At 42.7% G+C, this 13,985-nt stretch overlaps 1 long non-coding RNA gene across 2 annotated transcripts in view; it reads left to right on the top strand.

The window, feature by feature from the left end:
* The window catches only part of LOC311515378, a 110,343-nt gene that overhangs the window by 57,713 nt on the left and 38,645 nt on the right, over positions 1-13,985 (top strand). Inside the window, exon 2 of one of the 2 annotated variants that reach the window (XR_014710121.1) lies at positions 5,992-6,081. The exons of the other annotated variant lie outside the window; for it this stretch is intronic. This is a non-coding gene — a long non-coding RNA (uncharacterized lncRNA). The remainder of the gene's footprint in view (positions 1-5,991; positions 6,082-13,985) is intronic. 2 annotated transcript variants of the gene reach the window in all.

Below are 13,985 nucleotides of genomic sequence, written 5' to 3'. Positions count from 1 at the left end.
ACTCCCTAAAGCTCTGGCATTCTTTGTTTTTGCACTGATATTCTGCCTATTCCCAAGGACCTCCCATCCTTTTTCAGCACAGAAATGGGCAAGTGAGAGCGTGTCACGTGTGGTGTCTGGGAACTGCACTCTGGCGGCCAAACCCTTTCCAGGGGCTTGGCACATCAGGATGCAATGAGCGCATGCAGGTAGAATGTTATTTTGCTGCTCCTAGCGAGTGCTCTGCAGCTATATGTCTGTTGAATCCCAAACTCAGACAAAAGCAGCAGGTTACGGTGGGATTTGAAAATCAGTCAAAAGATAACCAGGTTGCAGCTTAAAGCATGCTCCAAGGGGAAAGCAGAGTGCAGCATATGTTCTTACTTTGGAAGTTACATAAAAAAGCCTTAATGGAGCCTTTACTGGCTTGTACTAGTGGAGCTGTTAATTAAATAACTATATGTGAATGGCATCCACTGGGGAAGTGCATTGTGGCTTCCAGATGCTAGTTATTGGCCCCATTATGGACCTAAAACTGTTACAGTAAATCATGACGTGCTCCAAGATGAACTGGCACACAGTTGCAGTAAGGAAGGATGGAGCTAATTTTGATTGTGTGCCAGTTTTCATCTAGTGAGATTAATTAGTACTTTTAGAAGTGCAAGTCAGAGCTATCAAATATTAACATATATTCCATCAGTAGAATGAAGACATGCTTAAACATGCTTTTAAAACTTTTGGGTGTTGATGGGAGCTAGAAGATTTTTAATGAATGCCATCAGATTTTAATTTCTTCAAAAAATATCAGATTTATCATTCTTATGCATGCTGTGAATCTAATTCATCTGTTGGATGAACTGTCAGAGGAGAACATTAGTATTCATCTCCAAAACTCAGGTGCCAGGTAAGAAACGTTTTCTCAGGCCAAAAATCAATCATTTAAGGCAGCTATTCAAAAAACCCAAAATCAATGAAAGACCATTACACAGCCTTCTAACATGGGTTACCAGCACAGAGGAGAAGTTTTGAAGACTGGATGGCTGCCCACTATCTATCAACTACCTAAAGATAGGCCACAAAGTAGTCTTCTCTCTCTCTCTCTCCCCCTCTCTCTTTTTATTTAGTTGTTTGTTTATTTTTATTTTTAATTAATAAGCTAAAACGTTGCTCACAAAATAACAGCTGTGGGTCTTATTGTTGCTCCATAATTGGATTTTAGAGATGGAGGAGACCAATCAAGTCCTCTAGTCCATGCCTTGCCAGTACAGGATTGTCCTTTGCAATATCTTTTTGACTGCTTTGTCTGGTCTAGTTCTAAAAATCTGAAACTAAGGGGCATTCACCACTTCCACAGTTTAATACACTTCCCCATGTGGCTAGTGGAAGTTAAGTACTTGTTCAGAAAGATTTTAGGTTAAATCACCCAACAAATAAGGAAAAAGAACGTTTAATTTATTTCAGAAGGTGTGGGGGGAGGTGTACAGAGCAGACCCCTGGACTCTGGGTATGTCTGCTCTAGAAGGTTAACTCAGGCTCTTACTTGCATGTTGCCCCTACCCCACTCCTGTCCACAAACAAACCCCTCTGTCCTGAGTTTAGTGGTGCTTTCAACACAGGCTACCTAGCATGGTCCAGGGTGCGGGTGAAAGCCAGGGCATTGCTTTTACTCAGGCTCAGCTTACTGCTGTGTAAAGAGCCATGGAATATGTCCCCAGAAGTCCTAGCAACACACATGGATGAGCATAGCACCAGCAAGGACACAGTAACGTAGGTAGGTCTTTTCAGGGAAGCTTCTCATGCCCAGGCTAGACTAATTGGTTATCCAGACCTGGGTGCTGACATTAACAGTCAATACAACCCCTAACCCACTTTGGAAGTCTTTGGGTGGAAACAGTGGAGCCTTTAGTCTGGCTGAATTTCCTCTTGTTTGCACTACTTAGATCCTGAGAGTTCAAGCATGGCTCTCAAATCCTAGAGAGTACATGGGGATTAATCAGTGGAATCATGAAAGTGCTTACGTCCATCAAAAGGAAGGTTCTCTGTGGTATTCTGGATCTCTATTGGGCATCCTGAAGATTGCAGCCAAAAAGCACGATGCATGATGATTTCTTTAGACATAGTGAGCTGCTGTGTCGGCTGCCTCAAGGGAGGCTTGTAACAAGATCCTTGCTAGGCGGTGATCTTCCACAATGGCTGCCTGCAACTATTCTCAGTGTTCTAAAGGGAGATGCTCAGTAAATGAATTAAAGTTATTGTAGTTTGTGTGACTATATTTAGCCATTGATAGTTAGTGATCTGAAATTGCAATGCTGTGGAGGAGTAGCTTTTGCGACCAAAGAGATTTTTGGTCTTCGTTATATGGTGTTGCTTTAGAAAGAGGTTGTCTGCCACACTCACTGATGGCATCAACCACCAAAGAATTAGGTGAAGAGTGAGTAAACAAAAATTCAAAGCCCTTATCTGCAACATAATACTTTTGTTTCAGCTCTTTTACATGTTGAAGGTGTGGCGATGAAGTCTGCCAGATAGCTTTGGCAGGTTCAAATAGAGCCTCGTTTACAGGCGAGGGCACTTGATCAGAGGCTGCCGTGTGCAAAATATCCAATATATTGTCTCATGAACCTCCTCTAAGGGAATTTGGAGCAATTCAGCATTCATAAGTTCCTGGAAATGTTTTGAAATCATCTGCATAAAATGGTGTGGGTGTGGTGTGCAACACAGCTTCATCTGGTGAAGATGAGATGTTAGTTGTGTGTCACTTCATCAGCTCTTGCCTTTTGTTCCTCAAAAGACAACTCTTGGGGTAGAGGTTGGCAAGGCAGAACAGAGGGAGCAGGAGATGGTTGTCTTTGGTGGTCCCCACTGGAGTAACTTGGTGCTCTAGAAAACTCTTGTAGATAAATAGCCCATGAGTCCCAATAGGACCACTGAGGATGGCCATAAGGAAAGGGAAGGGGCATCCAGTGTTGCTCAGACCACGATGGATGAGGGGCAACATGAGGCTCTCTGAATTTTGCAACCTCTCTCTCAGAAGAAAAGTCAGGACTGGGGGTGCATTGTAATGAAATCTGAGAGTCTGAGAAAGTGTCCTCATCATAGTCCAAGGGATGAGCAGACATGCATGGTGATGAGGTTTGTCTCTTTTCAACCTTACTGGGGGTACTGGAGAAGGGTAAGGTATTGGTGACCTGGAAGATTCTGGTACCAGAAGTCTTTTGGTACTCATAAATAAAGGGGACTCTGGATCATCTGAGACAAGTCCTTGGAGAATCTAAACTTCTGTGGTACTGGGTGGATCTGCACTATAACCACATGAAGCTCTGCTGTGGTAGACCGTGGTACCAAGGATGTCCCTTGCTCAATGGTCTTGATCTAGTAATCTAGTAAATGTCAATTTGAGTACTGGAGATAATGCTGGAGGACCTGTGGTTGGTGGCAGCCTCTTTGACGCAGAGGCCTTAAGGTCTCTGCCACTGCAGTCATGCCTGGGAGGTACCGAGGTTGACTTTGATGCCAACTTGGTATGCTGGGTGCCATGAATCTTAGACCCTGAAGCCTTAGATGAGGAGCTCTTGGTTCTGGTGAAGCCTCAAGCCTCAGCAGTATCCTTTCTGGGACGCGAGGTCTCCAAAATGGGAGGTCTCTAGGTTTCTTGGAAGCAGCTTCTCTTTGAGGGGATCTGGAACTTTCTTTCTAGAAGCTTTGGTGCTACTTTCTGTGGCTTTGTCCCACGATGGTGTAGAGGGTGAGCAGGTTGTGGAGGTCAATGGAGTATTATGTTCACTCAAAGGCTGCTGTACAGGAGTGGTAGCCAGGCCCAGATCTTAGGCAGGTTGAAGGGAGAGGTCCATGAGGAACCCAATTTTAATTTCCCTACTTTTTTTTTTTTAACCTCCTCTTGAACCTCAAACCTGTTACTTTCTGTTTATGAGATATTCACATCCCATAAAAATGTAAGTATCTAAAACTAAAGTAAGTAGCTAAACCTAAGGCTAACACCTAAATACAACAATAAATTAAGCTCTCCCTAGAGAAATTTTAGAGCAGGCACTACAATAAGTTCCAACACAGGAAGAGGCAGTTAAGAAGGAACTGATGGCGGTTCATCCGTGCTGCCCTATATAGCTGGCCCCAGGGCAGCTAGGGCGCATGCGCAGACTGAATAGGAACTGCTACCAGAAATCTCCAATCAAAGGTGCATGGGCCACATGTGCACCTGAAATGGAGCACTCATAGGGACAGTACTTGAAGAAGCCTGCACAGGGATGGGGGGTGGGGGAGAGATGGAAATTTCCTGCAGTATTTATTCTATTCAGGTTCTCACATTACACCAGAGTGATGAACCTGGGTACCTAAGTCACCATGTACTCATATTGTTCCCTTACAACCATGGAAATTCACAGTATATGACAACACTGCCCATCAGCATGTCCCTCTCTTTCCCTCCACAGCTCTGAGTTTGAAGCAGTGTGTGCATGTGTTTGCCTTTGTGTTCTTGTTGTCTGGTGTGTGTGGAGTAATCCACTGTCCATTACAATGGCCACACCATGCCTTCTGATCATTCTGTGGAGGAAGCAGGGGAGGGGGATGTAAATCCATGCCCCCTCCTCTGATAGGATGATCTAATGGGAAGCTGTGAAGTTTATCACCTGTACGGGTTTTTCCTGTGGAAGGATGACTTGGGCCGGTGTTAGAATTCCACTGCTGTTAATATTAATTCATTTGAGACCAACGTAACTAAAGAAAGCGTTCAGGTATCAATGCTAACTATAGTCTGATCCTGGAAACACACATGCACATGCTTGACTTCAAGCACATGAATAGTTCCAGTGATTTCACTTGCAACAGCTTACATACTTTAATATTAAACATACACATACACCTTTGCAGAATCATGGCCTATAAATGAGAGAACCCAAATCACTAAGCCTAAGCGCACTCTATGCTGTGAAAATGAGGAATTCAGCAGGGCTGTGCCATTAATCAACCAATGTGCACATCTATCTACAAGCACCTTGGGATCCTTCTTGAATAAAGGTACTAGAGAAAAGTGAGTCCATAGCATTGAAGGACATAGCATCACCACTGCATAGAAGTGGGAGGTTCCAAATATCCATCCACAAAGGTACTTAAGGCTTTTGTGGAATTTTATAGAATTGTCTTTTTATTCTTTAAATCAAGACTAGACCATTGCATCTCTCCTCTTGCATTCACAAACCACAGTATCATGCAAGACAAGGTTATCAGCGCCTGCTTTGCAGCTTTATAACCAACAACTAGTCAGAAAGAGTCCAACGGAAAAAAATGGAAACATTAAGTCCCATTTGAAGATAAAACCGTATAGGGTCTGGGCTTCTATTTTTTTAACGGAGTTCTTTTGGCATTAGGGACTTTTGCAGACATGGACTCTGATATCCTATTTCATACGCTGACAGAATTTGGAATTGGTGTGATACGACAAGAGAACTTGAATTAGGTTCAAATTTCCATTATACTAAGTGGGAGCCTCATGGGGGGCCCATGGAGAAATTCCCTCCAACTATTTGCACTCTTTGAGCATTCTACTTCACAGGACAGCTGTTTGCCTAAATGAAAGCCTTTTTGTTCCTATCTGTGCTGTGTTATCGTTCACACCCACTAAGAGTCCTAGAGTCTGTTAAATATGTGTGTTAGTCTTGGAATGAATTGGCACTTTAGTTTTACTATATCCCACCCAGTAATTAAGGTTAAATCATTGCTAAACTTAATGAGAAACTGATGTTAACTGGAGTCCAAGGATAAAGGGTTTGGCTTCAAATAAATGGAAGGGGTGTGTGTTTGCGTACATGGAGGGAGCAGTAACACTCAAATGCTCAAGAGCAAAGCATCATTCAAGTATCAGTCAGTAAGCAGAATAAAAACACTGGGACTTCTGGCAAGGCCACTTAAAACTTTAACATTAAATCCTTGTGTTTTTTATCTTAAGAAAATGCATTTTAATAGGAACTAACTTAGTTTTCCTATACTCAAAAGCTTGTTTCCAGGTTCAACTGACTCTAGGATCATTTGGGCTCTGAGTGTTATGGAAAATTTGGCCTTGATCTGGAATTGGATCATGTACAGGTAGTTTTTCATCTCTACTTTCTAATTCTATGATGCTATTAGACTATGCTTGAAAGTGCAAACCCAGGCATGAAGAATTCAAAGTTCTTACCCCTGGCTTCCAGACCCTGCATAACTCCTGTCTACATCCCTGCATTCATTTCCTCCTCACTTTCTTTGTATCTTTCTCCCACACAGTCCTTTGGAGCTCTTTCCTACTTCACAGTGCAAGTGACCTCTGTTCAGTCCAAGGCAGCACAACACACTAGTACTTTTGCATAACTGAACAGCTGGAACTGAAGTACACATTCAGAGCTAGGGCCTTGGTGTTTTGACTTAGCAGCTGTGCACCTGCTCACAGATAGGGTTTTTTTATTTGGTTGTTTTGGTTTTTTTTAAAGGTGCCCACAGGACTTTGTCCATGGAAATTTCAGCACTTACAGAGTTAGATGGCAGCTAAGCAGGGATTTTTGAGGATATAAATTTTCAGCGTAGGTGCCTAAAGTGGTGATTAGGCACCCAAATCCCTTTGGTCTAGCCCCTGGTCTCCAGTTTTGACCATGCTGCTGTCAGAAGAATGTGCCAATACCCTCTCCTTGGAGGCATCCGTGTACAACTTAGTTCTGCACTTATTGTAATAGTACCTCAGGACTGGGACCTTTTTGACGCCATCAGTTTCTCAAATTGTTTATTAAAATTTGTATCCCATGTCCATTTGGACATCTTTGCATGGTAGCGCTCTCGGGATGGTAGTTTGAACAAGTAACGTGTGCACAAATTTCCCTACATAGCTCGCCATTCCAAGCAATTTTTGTACCCCTGCCATGTCTATTGAGGCAGGCATGTTGGTGACAGCCTCACCCTCACTGTGATCGACCTCTACACTTTGCTGCATTAACTCCTCTCCCAGGTCTGTTATTTCCATTATACAGAATTTACATTTTTGTTTTGTTTAGTTTTAGCCCCGCTGCTCTGGTTCTTTCCAGAACCTCTGCTCATGCTGTTCTACTGGTTTTCCACAGATCAAAACATCATCTGTGTAAACCTGAGTGGCTTCTAGACCAGTGGTGGGCTTCCCGCAGCTCCCATTGGCTGGGAACGGCAAACCGTGGCCACTGGGAGCTGCAGGGGGCCGTGCCTGCTCACAGTCAACGTCAGCAAAATGTCTCGCAGCCTACAGTCAGATTACCCTGATAGGCTGCATGCAGCCTGTGGACCACAGGTTGCCCACCACTGCTCTAGACCATCAAAAATGTGCTGTATTTTCTGGTGTAACATCTCAGGAGCCAAACACAACCCAAATGGCATGCCCAAAGGGGATACTGAATGTGCACAAACAGATGCCCAGTTTTTCTAGGAACTCTGCTGATGCATCCACCACAGAAAAATATTTGGCATTGGTCATCTCCCTAAAAATTTCTCCCCTTGTAGGAAGTGGGAAATGGCCCTTTTACATATTTATGTAATTCTTCTGGGGCCTACACATAAGCAAAGGGCGCCGTCTTTTTCTCCTACAGTGACCAAGGAGTGTATTCACTCTGAGGGTTCTTCTATTCACTGTGTGATTCCCAGAGCAATCAGACTATCCAGCTCCTCTTCTAGCCTCTGCTTTAGGGTGAGGGGAAATTTCAAAGGGGCATGAATTGTCAGGTAGTTGGGCTCTGTCACCTCTATGATTTATGCTGTTGAGAACTTCTCTATCCCCTCGAGGGTGTCCTCAAACCCTTCCTGAATTGTTTTGGGCCCCTGCCCTTCCAATGAGTGCACGCTTTTCATGAGACAAGGGCTTGACACGTTTAACCCAATAAAGCATGTTTCCCTGGTACTATTACAAACTGTGTCTTTTCCAGCTCATTCTTTTCCCATACATTTAATTTGAATATTGCTTCAGTGGGAGGATAAGCTCACCACTGTAAGCCCTGAGTTTACTTTTCATTATCTGTGGCTTTTTAAACAATGTTAACACTTTTTTATGGCAACATATTGGCTTGTGCACCAGTGTCCAACTTAAAATTAACAGATGTCCCATTTGCTTTCAGTGTTCTGCTGCAACCGTGTCCATTGCTCCTAGAACAAATAAATCTGAGCTAGTTGCGCAGTCCTAGACCTCTTTCTCCAGGCTGCGCACACACTGCTCATCCTTGCAAAATGATGTAACCTATTACACATCTTGCAATTTTTCCTGTGTGCTAGGCCTTGTGCTGGCTGACATGGTTTGTGCAGCTCCATGTTTTGCTTAATTCTGACTTTGAGCTCTACATGTCTTTCTGCCTGAGATCTTTTTTTTTTCTTGTGATATTTTGGATTCCCAATCATGTCTACAGTGTCAGAGCACTGTCCACCTTCCATAAACTTCATTCTGGACGGTGTAACTTCTGTTGGTTGGCAAATACTACTTGTCTTATCAAGGGTTAATTCTGAGTCTCACAGCAATCTCTTTTGCTTTTTGTTTTGGATTCCAATCACAATCTGATTTCTTATCAGGCAGTTGCAAGATTGACTCTTCAGCCTTAGATTAGTCACAAATTTTTCTATAATTTCACCTTTTTGTATCCTCAAGTTAAAAACATCCCTTCTGTTTCATAGTTATGTAGAGTACAATACTCCTCAAATTTTTGTAATACTGTTTCACAGTTAGCCTCCTCTGCTTAACTGAAAACTGTTGAACACATCACCTTAATCAAAACCTGCTATTGTCAGAAAAAAGGCTACTTAACTTAGGCTATATTAAAAAAAAAAAAACAGAGTAAAAAATGCAGACAGAAGACCAGCAGCAGGGTGGGGGGTCACCCAGTTTATTGCACTGAGTGCAACATCCAACATTCATGATTACTGCCTTGAGGAGAGGCAGAATGTGTTCATGTGGGGCAAGCAGCTCACAGCCTTCAGAGACAGAGTACAGGCTCTTGAGGCAAGAGTGGCTCACCTGGAGGAACAGAGGGAGACAGAGAGGTCCATAAAAGAGACTTTCAGGGACTTTCACCTTATCTCCGGCCCTGTGCTGTTAAGGAGGATGAAAGTCTTGGGGCCGGAGAACATCAAGCTGGAGTGGAGGGAAACTAGTTGGGAACCACCTTCCAGATGATGTCCTGATATTCTCTTGCATGGAGGATATCACTGCACGGGTCAGGACCCCTGTTATTAGGAAGAGAGACAATAGTAGTGGAGGATTCAATTATTAGAAATATAGATAGTTGGGTTTGTGATGACTGGGAGAACCACATGGTAAATTGCCTGCCAGGTGTGAAGGTAGTGGAACGCTCAAACAAAATAGAGTCCCATTTAAATATAGTACATGAAAGCAATCAACTGAATATTGACAAAATGAACAAGAGCTTATATACAAATACTAAAAGTTTAAATACTAAAACGGGTGAACTAGAGTGCTTAGCATTAAATTATGATATTAATATAATAGGCATCACAGAAACTTGGTGGAATGAGGGTAATCAATGGGACATGATAATACCAGTGTATAAAATATAGAGGAACAACAGAGTAGGTCACACTGGTAGGGGAAATGGCATTATATGTTAAACAAAGCATAGAGTCAAATAAGGTAAAAATCTTACACAACACAAACTGTACCATAGAATCTCTAAGGATAGAAATTCCATGCTTGAATAATAAGAGTATAGCAGTAGAAATACACTACCAAGCACCTGACCAGGATGGTGACAGTGCTTGTGAAATGCTACAGGAGGTTAGAGAGGCTACAAAACCAGAGAAGCACAATAATAATGGGTGATTTCAGCTAGCCTAATATTGACCGGGTAAATGTCATCTCAGGACGTGACGTACAGATAAAACTTCTAGACACCATAAATGACTTCTTCTTGGAGCAGCTAGTCCTGGAACCCACAAGGAGCAAGGCAATTCCCGATTTAGTCTTAAATGGAGCACAGAATCTGGCCCACAGGGTATCTATAGCTGAACCGCTCAGTAATAGTAACCATAATATAATTAAAATTAACATACCTATAGGGGGCATATAAAAAACCGCACCAGGGTAACATTTAACTTCAAAAAGAGAAACTAGACTAAAATGAGGATGCTTTCTAGATGGAAATTAAAAGGAGCTGCCTGTCACAAGGGTTAAATGCCTGCAAGCAGCAGGGGATCATTTTAAAAACCCCAAAATAGCGGTTCAGACTAAATGTATACTCCAAATGAGACAAGACAATAAGAGGACCAACCAAATGCCACTATGGGAAAACAGCAGAGTAATTGAGGCCATCAGAGGCAAAAAGGCATCTTTTAAAATTTGGAAGTCAAATCCTAGTGAGGATAATAAGGTACTTAAACTGTGGCACGTTAAGTGTAAAACTATAATAAGGCAGACCAAGAAAGAAGTTGAGAAGCAACTTGCTAAAGGTGCAAAAACTAACAATGACTTTTTTGGTAGATCAGAAGCAGAAAGCCTGCTAAACAGGCAGCTGGGCCACTAGACATCACAGGTGTTAAAGGAGCACTCCAGGAAGACAAGGTCATTGCAGAGAAGCTAAATGAATTATTTGCATTGGTCTTCGCTTCAGAGGATGTCTGGGAGGATACTCACATCAGAGCTATCCTTTTTGGGTGACAAATCTGAAGTACTGTCCCACACGGATGTGTCAATAAATGTTAGAACAAACTGATATATTAATCAGTAATAAGTCACCAAGACCAGATGGTATTCACTCAAGGGTTTTGAAAGAACTCAAATATGAAATTGTAGAACTCCTAACTGTAGTATGTAACCATTGCTGAAACAAGCCTCTGTACCAGATGACTGTAAGGTAGCTAATGTAACACTGATTTTTAAAGTGCTGCAGGAGTGATCCTGGCAATTTCAGGCCAGTACCCTAACTTCAGTACTAGGCAAATTGGTAGAAACTATAGTAAAGAACAGAATTATCAAACACAGATGAACACAATTTGTTGGGGGAAAGTTGACATGCCTTTTGTAAGGGGAAGTCATGCCTCACCAATCTATTAGAATTCTTTGAGGGGTTCAACAAGCATGTGGATAATCCAGTCGATATAGTGTACTTGGATTTTCAGAAAGCCTTCGACAAGGTCCATCACCAAAGGATCATCATGGAATAACAGGGAAGGTCTGCTCATAGATCAATAAACAAAGGGTAGGAATAAATGGTTCATTTTCACAGTGTAGAGAGGTAAACAATGGGGTTCCCAATGATCTGTACTGAGATCTGTGCTGTTCAACATATTCATTAATCAGCTGGAAAAGGGAATGAACAGTGAAATAGCAAAGTTTCAGATGATACAAAATTATTCAAGATAGTTAAGTCCAAAGCTCACTGTGAAGAATTACAGGGAGCTCTCACAAAACTGGGTAACTGGTCAACAAAATGGCAGATGCAATTCAACACTGATAAATGCAAAGTAATGCACATTGGCAAAAATAATCCCAACTATACATATATAATTGGCTGTAAATTAGCTGTTGCAACAACCCAGGGTGAAAAAGCTGCCCTTTATTTAGAAATGCTGCTTTAATTCTAGGTTGCATATACTTCAACAAGCATTAAAATACTAAGGCATATCCAAAGTTCCAATGTGTACAAAAACTTAATGATGTAACCTTGAACTAAAGCAAAATCATCGATAAATGAAAGCATTAATTTCAAATGAATGCTTTGATAAAGATGCAGTTAAGAAACACTTTCTAGTGCTCTTTCTCTATAGTTTTCAATGAGCACTAATGCACTGCTTACGCCAATGATGATGATAAATTAATATATAGAATGGGAAAAGAATAGTTATTGAGATTGAAGGACCTCCTAAGATCCTGTTTTTTATAAATTTTCTGCAATTAACATGCAACTGGGGGTCTGTGGACTGATCACGCCTGTATTTATTGTTATACATATTTAAAAGGCATCCATCACAGTGGTATCTGGCACAGTTTGTGGCTTAAATTAGGACATTAACATTCCTAATTAGGCGCTTGAGTCAAATTCCCATTGACTCCTGTGGGAATTGGATCATCCCTAGAGAGACAAACTTCTCACAGCACCTCTTCTGCCTGAAGCTTTTTGACAGAAAATGAAGAGGGATTTGGCCTGTCCTCTGAGAGCCCAGCTCTTGTTAAATATGGCTCTGTTTGTGTATTTCTGCCAGGGTTGAATTCCAGTGACATAGGTCTGCTAACACAGAATGTCCTGCTTCCAGCTTCATCCAGCATAGCATAGGTTGCACAGCAAGTTGGAGATGCAAAGGTGATCTGTATGGTGATTTGGGTATAGGCATAGAGGCCGAGATCCTGGGCCAGAAAGCAGAACCCAGGTGTAATATGCTTGCACTGGCCCAAAGTGCAGCTGCATTCTGGATTTACTGTGCCTTCCAGATAGCTTTCACAATTAGTCCCACAGAGAGCCCTTTGGAAGGATCAAACCAGGCACTGAAGACAGTGGTGAGAGGCATTTCTGCAAGGAAGCATCTTTCAAACTATAAATGAAAGAATGCAGTTCTGGACAAGGATATGTTCTGAGAATCTAGGAGCAGTGAATTAAACATAGAAGTAGCTTGGAGCAAGCAGTGGCAAGAGAAAATTCCTAGTCAGAAAAAAACACTTTGAACAAGTTTGAGAAATTTATTACACACATTTATTACACTGAGTTTGACTCAGGTTCCTCACTAGGACCTAATTTAAGCCTTATAAATGCGTGTAATAATTACAGTCATATCTGAAGGCCAGGTTCCCACAACCCTGGAGGAGGGAAGGACTGAGGGAACCTATGTGAACAAAATAGCTAAAAGTTTGGAGGGCGTAGATGGGAGTGTGAACGTTCTCGACATGAACTGTGACTGTATAGATCATTGCTGCAACCAAGGTCCTTTAGTTGCACCAAATCTTGTACAAAGGAGGTCAAGTGTCTATGGGTATGTCTACACTACGGAAAAAGGTCGAATTTATAGAAGTCGGATTTTTAGAAATCGGTTTTATATATTCGAGTGTGTGTGTCCCCACAGAAAATGCTCTAAGTGCATTAAGTGCATTAACTCGGCAGAGTGCTTCCACAGTACCGAGGCTAGAGTCAACTTCTGGAGCGTTGCACTGTGGGTAGCTATCCCACAGTTCCCGCAGTCTCCGCTGCCCATTGGAAGTCTGGGTTGAGATCCCAATGCCTGATGGGGCTAAAACATTGTCGCGGGTGGTTCTGGGTACATATCGTCAGGCCCCCGTTCCCTCCCTCCCTCCGTGAAAGCAAGGGCAGACAATCGTTTCGCGCCTTTTTTCCTGAGTTACCTGTGCAGACGCCATACCACGGCAAGCATGGAGCCCGCTCAGGTAACCATCACCCTATGTCTCCTGGGTGCTGGCAGACGCGGTACGGCTTTGCTACACAGTAGCAGCAACCCCTTGCCTTGTGGCAGCAGACAGTACAGTACGACTGGTAGCCGTCATCGTCATGTCCGAGGTGCTCCTGGCCACGTCGGCTGGGAGCGCCTGGACAGACATGGGTGCAGGGACTTAATTTAGAGTGACTTGACCAGGTCATTCTCTTTAGTCCTGCAGTCAGTCCTATTGAACCATCTTATGGTGAGCAGGCAGGCGATACAGATTGCTAGCAGTTGTACTGTACCATCTTCTGCCGAGCAGCCATGAGATGTGGATGGCATGCAGTCCTTCTGCACCGTCTGCTGCCAGCCAAAGATGAAAAAGATAGATGGAGTGGATCAAAACAAGAAATAGACCAGATTTGTTTTGTACTCATTTGCCTCCTCCCCTGTCTAGGGGACTCATTCCTCTAGGTCACACTGCAGTCACTCACAGAGAAGGTGCAGCGAGGTAAATCTAGCCATGTATCAATCAGAGGCCAGGCTAACCTCCTTGTTCCAATAAGAACGATAACTTAGGTGCACCATTTCTTATTGGAACCCTCCGTGAAGTCCTGCCTGAAATACTCCTTGATGTA

Source organism: Lepidochelys olivacea, assembly GCF_965140295.1.
Source record: "Lepidochelys olivacea isolate rLepOli2 genome assembly, chromosome: 2".
Taxonomy (NCBI): domain Eukaryota; kingdom Metazoa; phylum Chordata; order Testudines; family Cheloniidae; genus Lepidochelys; species Lepidochelys olivacea.
Note: the sequence above shows the minus strand (reverse complement) of the source record. Positions and strands in the feature narration are given on the sequence as shown.